The following is a 13,370-nucleotide window of genomic DNA, read 5'->3' on the forward strand; positions in this document are numbered from 1 at the left end:
TGTGAATGCATGTACAGATATTCTGGTATTGTGTACTGCTGAGGTTGAATGTTCACCAGAGGAGATGGACACAGATAGCCATTAAATGAACTATGGATGTGTTGCACTGCGGTCGCACGTAAGAGCACATCTATTTTGCCAATTCAATATAGTGGTTCCACACAACCGGTATATAAGTAACCACCTAGCACACAGTCAATCAGTTCAGTGCTCACACTTGATGCCTTCGGGTCTATCTTCACTGTACTATGACTGTTTGATAACTACCTTTCTTGTCATTCAGTTGCTCTGGTCGAGTCTTGGATTTGTCTCCCCATGGGTCTTGGCCTTGTTGTCATCATTGTGGTGACAGCTTAGGGTAGTGCCTCATTGTCATCTAGGTTGTTTGTCCTTGTCCTGGTCTGTTATCTTGTCCACAGTCTGTCTGCCACATTTCATTTGTCTGCTGTAAGCTTGGCTTACTCTTCCGCAGGCAGCTCTCCTGTCTGATGGCTTCCTCCATTTTCCATTCTTCCAGAACTCTGATGTCTGGCTACCTAGGGATACAGCATTAGCAGCAAGGAAAAAGGAAGTTATTTAGCAGCATGAACAATTAACTGGTTCGCCTGCTGGAGCAACAGCAGCAGTTAATGCAGCAGCAGCAGGAGCTGCTTCGGTTAGACATGTCACAAAGATCATTTCAGCTTCATGCAGAAAAACTCAAAGCATATAAGGCCCAGTTGTGTGAGGCCTCAGTGCCTCCCACTACTGACACCATCCATCCTCCATTGTTTCCACTTTTCAGTGACGCTATGGATTATCCATTGCAGAAATTGTTGTTTTCCTCTTGGCTTCACAGGAAATGTTCATATGGCTCTGAGCACTATGCGACTTAACTTCTGAGGTCATCAGTCGCCTAGAACTTAGAACTAATTAAACCTAACTAACCTAAGGACATCACACACATCCATGCCCGAGGCAGGATTCGAACCTGCGACCGTAGCGGTCGCTCGGCTCCAGACTGTAGCACCTAGAACCGCACGGCCACTCCGGCCGGCAGGAAATGTTCTTTCTGCTCCAAAAGTTGGCCCATCTGTCAAACCGTGTCACTATCTTCCTTCAGAAGATCTGCATGCTGTTAACTAATTACTATTCCCAGAGACACCAAGTGATTGCCTCCAGGCTTGAGTTCCAGCAATACCATAAACAGCTGGGAAACAGGGGGAAAGGGGGAAAGGGGGCAGGGATCTGGTACCAGGTGCCCAGGAGGCTGTATGCTTGCCAGAGAGAGGGACATATGCAGCCATTAGAGGGCACCCTGGCCATGCTGTGCTAACATGATAAGACAGACACCGCGAGTACATTGGCCAATACCATTCCACGTGGTCAGTATGCAGGCAGCCACCCAGCACACAGCTGGTCAGTTCAGTGTTCATGCTTGATCCTTCTGAATCTATCTTCACTGTACTAGCTCTATTTGATAATTACCGTTCTTGATACCTGGTTACTCTCTTCACTGTTCTAGATCTTGCTGTGCATCATTGTGGTGACTGCTTAGTATAGTGCTTCATTGTCATTTAGGTGTTTTGTCTTTGTCCTGGTCTGTTCTTTTGTCCACACCCATTTTGTTCACCTGCCATTACTTTGGATTACTCTTCCACACCGGTTCCCCACCTGGCGGTTTCCTCTATTGTCCATTCTTCCACTAAACTCTGACGTCCACAACAATGTCTAGCTACCCACAGATATAGCAGATATGGTTAGAGAAGGTATCAAAAAGCCATTGTATCTTCTCTTGAGGCAAAACATCCACAATTGTTATAACTGATCCTTTATATCCAGGATACTGGCACTGGGATGGAGTTGACATCTGAACAGGTGTCACACACATGATCTATTGTGTAGGATCTGGCAATCTTGCTGGGCAAGAGAGTACTGCAGTATCATACAGACAGTTCAGGAGACATGTTCCATATGTAGATGAGCTTTGTCCTGTTGAAATATGAGATGAGGAACTGTGATACACCATTATGCTGTCAGAGTTCCTCAATCACTAACAGCTGTGACCTGAAGTCACACTCTCACACCATGATGCCAGGAATAACATAGCTGTGCCTCTCCAAAACACTGAAGAATGACACCTCTCTCCACATCAAGACCACACTCACTGACCAAGGGATAATGCAGAACCATGATTCATCCCTAACACAATGCGATGTCATTATCAGCAACACATGCTTCCCAGCCGTGGCACCACTCCAAACATAGCCATTTGCATTTTGTTAAGGGCAGCCTTTGCATGAGGTGACTTCCTAATTCCCTACTCCAGCTGCTGCTATGTTGCCCGTCTCTGATCAGTGGAATGTGATGAGACAGAATGTTTCAGGGTGTCATTTAGTTGGTTGGTTGGTTTAAAAGGGGTGGGGTGGGGGTGGGGGACGGGGAGGGACCAAACTACTAGGTCATCAGTCCCTCGTTCTGATTAAAATAATCCCACAAGGGTGGGAGTAAAATAACTGAGACACACAAAACACAGCTGGAAGAAAGGAGAAAACCACAAGATTGACAGTTTTTTTTTTTTTTTTTTTTTTTTTTTTTGGGCACACAACTACAGTGGTAATTAGCACCCAGACTAAGTTATGAATGCACTACGAGGCACAAGGTTAAAACAGCAACTAAAAAGGACAACACTATAAAAGGCACATTAACAGGCAAGGGATAAAAAAAAACAGCATAATCAAATGTCCTTAGACAGGTTTGTCAAGTGGATAAAACGAAGAACATGAGCAGCTGCTCCTGGGTCATCCGCTAAAATGGCATCCAGAGTACATGGCAGGCCAAGATCAATGCGCAGTGTATTAAAATTCGGACAGGATGTGAAAATGTGGCATACCGTCAGCAATTGCCCACATGGGCAGAACAGCGCCAGCGCAGCCATTAGCAGATGGCGATGGCTGAGCTGGCAGTGTCCAATCTGTAACCGGGCCAAAAGACCTCCTCCCACCGAGAAGGGCGTGAAGAGGTTGTCCAAGCCATGGGGAGAGGTTTCAAGGCCCGAAGCTTGTTTTCAGTAACTGTAGACCAATCGGCATGCCACAGCGATAAAATGCACTGACAAATGACCCTGTTAAAATCAGATGAAGGCACACAACATGGGCAACAAACATTAAAATGGACAAAATCAGACAAGAAAACCACAGAGAGACGCAAGAAACATGTAGAAGACGTCAAGAGAGCAGATTACCATGACTGGCTGACCACGAGGATAAAAAGGAGAATCCAGCCACTCTGCAACACATTAAAACCTCTACCCTAAAAGCACTAGGGTGGAGGACACAGAGGGACTAAGGACATGCACTAAAACTTAGATCAAACGATAAAAACCACCTTCACGAATAAAACATAAAACTAAAGCTGTTGTTGAGGCATTGTTGCCCAACACCGAAGGTAGGGTGCTGGGAAAATTAAAAGTCCACCGCAGAGCGGCTAAATGTGGGCAGACCAGCAAGAGGTGGACAACTGTCATTTGTGAGCCACAGCGACACAGAGGTGGGTCCTCACAACGGAGGAGATAACCATGTGTTTGCCATGTATGGCCAATGTGGAGCCAGCGGGGGACAACTGATTCCCTGCAAGAGGACCGCATGGAAGACTTTCACACATTCATAGTCTCCTTAATAAGACACAGTTTGTTGTGTGTACTGTTGTGCCATTCCGTCTCCCAAAGCCAAAAAACCCTGCGGCGTAAGACAGAACGCACGTCAGTTTCGGAGATGCCCATCTCCACAAGTGGTTTCCGTGTATCCTGTTTGGCCAGTCTGTCAGCAGTTCATTGTCTAGGATTCCAATGTGTCCTGGGGTCCACACAAATGCCACTGAACGATGGGACCATTCCACGGCATATATGGTGGACTCCTGAATGGACACTACCAAAGAATGGCGAGGGTAGCACTGGTCGACAGCTTGTAGGCTGCTCAAGGAGTCAGTACACAGGAGAAATGACTTACCAGGGCATGAACAGATGTGCTCAAGAGCACGAGATATGGCCGTCAGCTCTGCAGTGAGAACACTGCAGCTATCTGACAATGAGTGCTGTCCAATATGTCCTCCATGAACATACGCAAAACATTCGTGACCATCAGCCATCGAGCTGTCAATGTAAATCACTTCATGGCCCTGGTACATGTCGAGAATCAAGAGGAAGTGATAGCGGAGAGCCGCAGGGTTAAAGGAGTCTTGAGGGTCATGCGAAAGGTCCAGAAGAATCTGCGGCCTAGGTGTACACCATGGAGGTGTACGTGAATGGACCTCGAAGTTGTTGTTGTGGTCCTCAGTCCTGAGACTGGTTTGATGCAGCTCTCCATGCTACTCTATCCTGTGCAAGCTTCTTCATCTCCCACTACTTACTGCAACCTACATCCTTCTGAATCTGCTTAGTGTATTCATCTCTTGGTCTACCTCTACGATTTTTACCCTCCACACTGCCCTCCAAAGCTAAATTTGTGATCACCTGATGCCTCAGAACATGTCCTACCAACCGGTCCCTTCTTCTTGTCAAGTTGTGCCACAAACTCCTCTTCTCCCCAATTCTATTCAATACCTCCTCATTAGTTATGTGATCTACCCATCTAATCTTCAGCATTCTTCTGTAGCACCACATTTCGAAAGCTTCTATTCTCTTCTTGTCCAAACTATTTATCGTCCTTGTTTCAGTTCCATACATGGCTACACTCCATACAAATACTTTCAGAAACGACTTCCTGACACTTAAATCTATACTCGATGTTAACAAATTTCTCTTTTTCAGAAACCTCAAAGGGAGATGGTAATGGGAAAGACTCCAGTTCAGACAGAAGGGACCGGACGTGAACCGCAATCGTAAGCCCTGACCTGGACCGCCGATGCACGAGATGACCCACCATAGTTGGGAAAAGGAGACAGTAATTCGGATGCGCAGGAGAACTACAAACATGTGCAACGTAACTGACGAGCATTTGTGCAGCCTAATCTTCAATGGAGGGACTCCAGCCACCTTCAATGGAGGGACTCCGGCCTCCTCCAGGACACTGGTCACCGGACTCATTCTAAAAGCTCCCGTCGCTAGGCGAACACCACAGTGGTGCACTGGGTCGAGTAAATGCAACGCTGAGGGTGACACCGAACCATAAACCAGATTCCCATAGTCAAGGTGTGATTGAACTAGGGCTCCGTAGAGCTACAGCAGCGTAGAACAATCTGCACCCCAGTTGGTGTTGCTCAAGCAGTGGAGGGCATTGAGGCGCTGCCAGCACTTCCGCTTAAGCTGACGAAGGTGAGGTAGCCAAGTCAATCGGGCATCAAAAACCAATCCTAAGAATCAATATGTCTCCACTACAGTGAATGGATCGCCATTAAGGTATACTTCTGTTTATGGATGAATGGTGCGAAGCCGACAGAAATGCATGACACACAACTTCGTGGCTGAAAACTGGAAGCCGTGGGCTAGAGCCCATGACTGCGCCTTGTAAATGGCTCCCTGTAGGCACCGCTCAGCAACACCAGTGCTGGAGCAGCAGTACGAAATGCAGAAGTCATCCTCATACAGAAAAGGTGAGACCGATGGCTCTACAGCTGCTGCTAGACCGTTAATTGCCACTGAAAATAGAGAGACACTCAATACGGAGCCCTGCTGAATGCCATTCTCCTGAATACGTGAGCAACTACAGGAGGCATTGAATCGGACATGGAAAGTATGGAGTGACAGGAAGTTTTGGATAAAAAGTGGAAGCAGGCCCTGGAGACCCCACTCACACAATGTGGCAAGGATATGATGTCACCAGTTGTTTCGTATGCTTTACGTAAGTAAAAAATGACAACTACCAGATGTTAGTGTCTGGAAAAGGCTGTTCGGATAGCAGACTCAAGGGTCACAAGATTATCAGTGGTAGAGTGACCCTGGCGGAAGCCGCCCTGACATGAAGCCAGTAGGCCACATCACTCCTGGACCCAACCCAACCACCGAAACACCGTATGTTCCAGCAGCTTACAAAGAAAGTTGGTGAGGCTGATGGGCTGGTAGCTATCCATATCAAGCAGGTTTTGACCGGGGGTTGAGCACTGGAATGATGGTGCTCCCCTGCCATTGCGATGAAAAGATGCCATTGCACCACATCTGGTTGAAGATGATGAAGTGATGTCGCTTATAGTCAGACGAGAGATGTTTAATCATCTGACTGTGGATCCAATCCGGCGCAGGAGCTGTGTCGGGGCAATGTGCAAAGGTGCTTAGGAGCTCCCACTCTGTAAATGAGGCGTTATGGGGTTCACTGTGGCATGTAGTGAACGAGAGGACTTTCCTTTCCATCCGCCATCTGAGAGTGCGAAAGGCAAGGGGGTAGTACTCCGACACAGAGGCTCGAGCACAGTGCTCAGCAAAGTGCTCGGCAATCGCGTTCAAGTCTGTAGATAACACGCCATTGATGTTAATGCCAGGGACACCTGTTGGGGTCTGGTACCCAAAAAGACTTCTGATCTTCATCCAGACTTGGGAAGGTGACGTATGGCACCCAATGGTCAACGTACCTCTCCCAACACTCCTGTTTCCATCATTTTATAAGCTGGCAAATGCAGACATGGATCCACCCAAAGGCTATTAGGTGCTCTAGGGAAGAGTACCACTTATGTCACTGTAGAGCTTGTCGATGCTCTTTAATTGCCTCAGGGACTTGCAGTGACCACCAAGGGACTGTCTTTCACCAGGCCACCCTAAGGAACGAGGGATCGCGTTTTCCGCAGCAGAAACAATCGTTGTAGAGACCTTCTCAATGACAACATTGATGGGGCACCATGTGGGGGAGATTCAGCGGTGACAGCAGAGGTGAAGGCTTCCCAGTCCACCTTGTTTAAAGCCCATCTGGGTAGGCGTCTGTGTGCATGACACCGGGGGAGTGACAGGAAGATGGGTAAGTAATCAGTACCACACAGGTCATCGTGTGCTCTCCAGTGCATAGATGGGAGAAGGCTGGGGCTGCAAACCGAGAGATCAATGGGGAAATATGTGCCATGTGCCACACTGAGATGTGTGGGGGCACCTTTATTTAACAGGCATAGGTCGTGTTGTGACAGTAAATTTTCAACCTCTCTGCCTTGGCCAGTAAGCATGGCGCCATCCCACAAGGGATTATGCGTGTTAATATCTCCCAAAAGTAGGGAAGGTTTAGGGAGTTGACCAGTCAGTGCAGCTAATACATCCAGGGGTGCTGCACCATCTGGAGGAAGATATACATTGCAGACAGTTATTCCCTGTATCATCCTTATCCTGACAGCCACAGCTTCAAGAGTGGTTTGAAGGGGCACAGGTTCACTACAAACTGAGTTCAGGGCATAGATGCAACCTCCACTTGACACTCTATTATAGTCGCTACAGTTCCTGTAATATCCCTTATAGCCATGGAGGGCAGGGGTCTGCATTGCCGGGAGCCAGGTTTCCTGGAGGGCAATGCAGAAAGTAGGTGTAAAGCTTAAAAGTTGCAGTAGCACAGCCAGGTGGCAGAAAAAACTGCCACAATTCCACTGGAGGATTATGTGATCATGAGACTGGGAAGACATGATACACTCAATGAGGCAGTCTATGCCTCAGGGTCACCTGCTGCCACAAGATGAGTACGCGTGCGATCGACAGCCATTGTGTCTGAGGACCCAGTAAGATCTAGGTCCTCAGCGGACGCCAGAATCTCCACCTCATCCTCAGACACAGAGTTTGTAGGTAGTGGTGGTGTGGGTGCTACCGCAGTGCCTTGGTTCTTGGGGGTCTTTTTCTTTTTAGGTTTCTCTCGCTGTTCCTTAGGTTTGTCCAGCTGGGAGGGCTTCATTAATTCAGTCTCAGGGACTGAGAAGGACCATGAAGCCCTACGACCAGTTACCTGTGGTTGCTTCAGCCACTGGAGGGTGTCAGCTTTGCCACTGGTAGGGACCTGGGAAAGGAATGACCCAAGGGATCCCTTCCTGGCGAGAGGAGCCAAAGAAGACTTACGCTTCTCCAGCTCAGAAGTGGAGACTGACATCCCCATGGTTGGGAGGGTGGGGGAGGGGGGGTTGCTGCTGAAGTAAGTTGTTAGGTCGTGCAAGAGAAACAGGGAGGGAAGTGCCCCCCATCATTAAGGGGGCAGGTGGTGTCCGACAGCTCTGAGAGCCAACTGTATGCAGCAGAATGGAAAATGGTGGAACCGTTGTCATAGTGGCGGCATAGGTTGACATCTTATGCACAGGATGATGTAGTCTAAAAAATTGGTTCAAATGGCTCTGCGCACTATGGGACATAACATCTATGGTCATCAGTCCCCTAGAACTTAGAACTACTTAAACCTAACTAACCTAAGGACAGCACACAACACCCAGCCATCACGAGGAAGAGAAAATCCCTGACCCCGCCGGGAATCGAACCCGGGAACCCGGGCGTGGGAAGCGAGAATGCTACCGCATGACCACGAGATGCGGGCATGATGATGTAGTCTCTAACATTTTCTCTTATCCTCAGTGTAGGTCAGTCAGTCAGTCCAGGGTCTTGCATTCCATTATTTTTCTTTCTTTCTGGAGAATCCTGCAGTCTAGCGAGCAAAGCGAATGGTGCTCTCTGCTCTCAGCAGTTGACACAGATGGGAGGCACATGGAGTACTGGGATGTGAAGGACGTTCACAATCCCAAAATATGACACTGGAAGGACAACAGGAAGACATATGGCCAAACTTCCAGCACCTAAAGTACCACGTCGGGGGATGGATATATGGCTTTACGTCACAGCGGTAGACCATCACCTTGACCGTCTCGGGTAATGTCACCCTCGAAGGCCATGATGAAGGCACCAGTGGCAACCTGATTATCCCCCAGAGGACGCGCCAGACGAAAAGGACATCTTGCTCCTCTAAATTGGTGCACAGCTCATTGTCAAACTGCAAAACAAGGCCCCTGTGAAATATGATACCCTGGACCATATTTAAGCTCTTATGGGGCATGATGGAAACAGTAACATACCCCAGCTTGTCACAGGCGAGCAGCGTGCATGGCTAGGCAGAGGATGCTACTTTGATCAAGACCAACACTGACCGCATTTTGGGCACGCCCTCCATCTCCCCAAACTTGTCCTCTAAATGCTCCACAAAGAACTGAGGTTTCATTGACAGGAAAGATTCCCTATCAACTCTCATACATAAGAGGTACCAGGGTGAATAAGCTTTGCTGGCATCCTTAGCCTGGCGTTCCTCCCATGGTATGGCTGGGGGGGGGGGGGGGGGGGACAATTTGGGATCATATTTTTCAGCATTGAAGTTAGACCTTGACAGCTTAGAGACTGCTGGTGTTTGACTACCAGCAAGAAATGACGTACTACGCTTCATGGCGTGTCAACCACCCTCATGCCACCCACTCTGACCAGGGGCCCTCCCCATGGGCACCACCCAGCTGCAGCAAAGGCCAGGATGGCCACTGCCGGGAGTCCTGATGCCCCAGGGTGACAGGGATCTACGCCTTGGCATACATGGGGAGTTAACGGAACAGGCATCAGCAGAGCGATCCCTGTGTGGTCTGGGGGCTGCAACCAAGAGAATATATGGCGGCCCCACCACAACGGACCCGCTACCATGCTGGATATCAGGCGCAAATAAGCTAAGAAGTCCATTATCGTCAACAGCGCAGAAAGTGATACTGCACAGAGAATGGAGGACAATGCACCCTGGAGGGTGACCTCGCCTGAAAGCTGGAGAATGAGTGGAAGTGCAGATCCATGTCGACGAAGGATGCAAGAGGTCTTAGTGCATGATGGACACTATGTGCCATGTAAGGCACCCTTCCCCCATTGGCTTGCTCTTTGAAAAATGGAGGTCAAACCCTACAGGGGACCATCACATAAAGGCCAAAATGTGTGAGACTCCTTTTAATCGCCTGTTACGACAGGCAGCAATAGCTTGGGCCTATTCTAACCCCCGGACCTTCAGGGGGACAGGGAGTCGATTAGGTGTCCTTAGATGATAGGCACAGATGTGGAGGACTAACAATATGCCTGGTGCACAATATGGTGATCCTCTCTTGTGGCGGTCAGATATGGTTGACTGGAACCTTGGTGAAGATTGTTCCCACCCTCATGTTTCAATGTAGGCCCCTGTCACTTCCAAATGCGCCACAAATCTGGATATTGCATGATTTGACCAGACGGATAGAAGGATACCCACGATGAGGCCCTTTCAGACACTGTCCATTGCTGATAACACTCTAATACACCGGTACATGCCATATCCGTGTCTTTCACCATGACCACTCAACATCTAATGCTATTCACATCCTTCATATACAATACCAGGTATGGTAACAATAATAAACATGAACAGCACTAATGCACTCTGGTTGCTCTTCTACCTGTCACAGATAATTGCAGTCTACCCATATGCATACTCGCCAATGGTGTGTGCATGTAAACATTTACATTGATATCTGACCATGTCTTCTGTGTGCTTCATTTGCCAGGCAGTGTATATACAAAAAGTACAAATTGCCCTCTTTGATGACAATGCAAGAATTATAATTGAGCATGAGGGAGTAACTTCAACATATTTTCTAAGGGAGTAACTTCAACATATTTTCTTAAAAATTAATAACTGGTTCTCTGTGAACAGACTGTCAATGAATTTAGATAAAAAGTAATCAAGCAGTTCAGTACTGTACAATGCCTGACCACTTCACTAGAAATAAGGCGAGAGGGTAAATCAGTAAATGAAACTAAACATTCAATATTCTTAAGTACTTATACTAATAAGAACCTGACCTGGAAGTAGCATATTGCAAAACTTTTGAAACACCAAAGCTTTGCAGCGTTTGCATTGTTGATAATTGCTGCCTCTGGATCACAGACTCCCAGGTTAGGCTCCCGGCCAGCTTAGGGATTTTCGCTGCCCGGGCACTGGGTGTTTGTGTTGTCCTCATCATTTCATCATCATCATTCATGACAGTGGGTAGATTCAACTGTGTAAAAAACTGGGCCTTTGTACGGGTGCTGATGACTGCGCAGTTGAGTGCCCCATAAACCAATCATCGTCAAACATCATTGTCGATAATATCAGATTTTAGAGATAAAAATGACATTTTTAATTTATTGGCATTCGATATGTGCCCGTACAGCTATCTCAACACTGGAGAGTACATTATGATGATAAGAACATAGGACAACAGAACACCTGGTATCCGGCCAGGAATCAGACCCAGGCCCCTTTGGTTAGCAATCTACTGTGCTCACAGTGCAGCTACCGGGGCGGACTTAGCAAAAAGTTGACGTACCTTTTCTATTTCCATTCGCTAATGTTTATAGTATCCTGTACTGGGATAATTAGTCATCAAGAAGAAAAAGTGTTTGTTGTACAAGAGCACTTTAACATACTGACAACAGTCTCATAGTAGATTTATTCCCTTGTGATGTTTGTTGTCGACAATCAATCATAGTTTGAAAACAACACTAACATCCATGAATGTAATTCTAGAAGGATAAAAGATTTACAGTATCCATCACTCAGCCTTCGTGTGACACAGAAAGTAGTGAGGTATTGAACAAAAATCTTTGACCATCTACCCACAAACATAAACAATGTAACGGGTAATGAAATTAACTTCAGAAACAAACTGAAATTACACCTGCTTGACAATGCTTTCTACTCTACATTTGTTTGTTTATCAAACCTATTGGCAACAAATTTAGCAGCAAACTTCTGAATGGCTTTGATGCCTTCCTTTAACCTTACCTGAAGGGGATCCCAAGCACTCGAGAGGTACTCAAACATGGGTCATATAAGTGTGCTATACACAGTCTCCCTTGCAGATGAACTACACTTTCCTAAGATTCTCCCAATAAACTGAAGTTGACCATTCGGCTTCCATACTACCATTACTGCATGCTCATTACACTTCATATCGCTTTGCAGTTTTATGCCTAGATATTCGGTTGACATAACAGTGTCAAGCAGCAGACCACTAATAATTGTATTCAAACATTACAAGATTGTTTATACCACTCATCTGGATTAACTTATGTTTACTGTATTTATATTCATCATATCAAATAGAAATGCTGCCTAAGTCATCCTATTATCCTTCTAGAGTCACTCATTGATGATACTTTACTGTATACTCAGCATCATCAGAGAACAGTTGCAGACTGCTGCTCACACTACCCATCAGGTCATTTACATGTACAGAGAAGAAAAGTGGCCCTATACACTTAGCTGGTGCACTCCTGATGATACCTTTGTTTCTGATTAATACTCACTGTCAATGATGGTGTACTGGACTTTATCACTTAGAAGTATTTTAACAAAACTAATTTCTGGGAAGCTAATCCATATCCTTTGACCATGGTTAACACAGTGCAGTGGGGCAGGAATATGGAATCTCCTTGTTGCTCTTCTTCCATGTTTGATAGGATATTGTGTGAGAAAAGGGCAAGCTAAGTTTTGCGCAAGTGATAGTTTCTAAAACCTCGACAAAATAATTTAACTGGATTGATATAAAATCTACTCACCAAGCAGCGGTAGAACACACAATAAAAGACTGTTGCAATTTCCAAACTTTTGAAGCCTGTGGCTCATTCTTCAGGCAGAAGGGTTGAAGGGGAAGGAAGAAGGGTGAAGGAAAAGGACTGGAGGGATCTAGGAAAAGGGACAGATTTTGGGAGAGTCACCCAGAACTGCAGGTCAAGGGAGACGTACTGTACAGGATGAGAAGGAAAGACTGATTGTTGGGGACTGCATCAGATGAGATTTGAAAACCTGAGAGCTTAAAGGTGGAAGACAGGATAATATGCAACACAGAGATTACTACTAAACATCATGCACGAGTTAATAAGAGTCTGTCTTGCATATTACCTGTCCTCCACCTTTAAGCTCTCAGATTTTCAAATCTTATCTGATGCAGTTCCCAACAATCAGTCTTTACTTCTCATCCTGTACAGTGAGTCTTCCCTGACCCGCAGTTCTGGGTGACTCCCAAAATCTACTCCATTTCCTAGACCTCTCCAGTCCTTTTCCTTCACCCTTCTTCCTTCCCCTTCAATCCTTCTGCCTGAAGAAGGAGCCACAGGCTCCGAAAGTTTGCTAATTACAACAGTCTTATGTGTGTGTTCTGCCATCGCTTGGTGAGTAGCTTTTATATCCATCCAATCAAATGATTTTGTTAATAATCGATTGTTTTCTAAATCCTTGGCAATCCATGAACAAAGCTTTTCTTTCAAAGAAGTTTATTGCATTCAAACAGACTGTGTTCAAGAATCCTGCAGATACTGATATTAAGGATATGCGACTGTAATTCTGTGGATTTGTTCTTTTACGCTTGTTAGATACAGGAGTTACCAGCACATTTTTCTGCCACTTGGGACTTTT

Source organism: Schistocerca cancellata, chromosome 3 (assembly GCF_023864275.1).
Source record: "Schistocerca cancellata isolate TAMUIC-IGC-003103 chromosome 3, iqSchCanc2.1, whole genome shotgun sequence".
Lineage (NCBI taxonomy): Eukaryota > Metazoa > Arthropoda > Insecta > Orthoptera > Acrididae > Schistocerca > Schistocerca cancellata.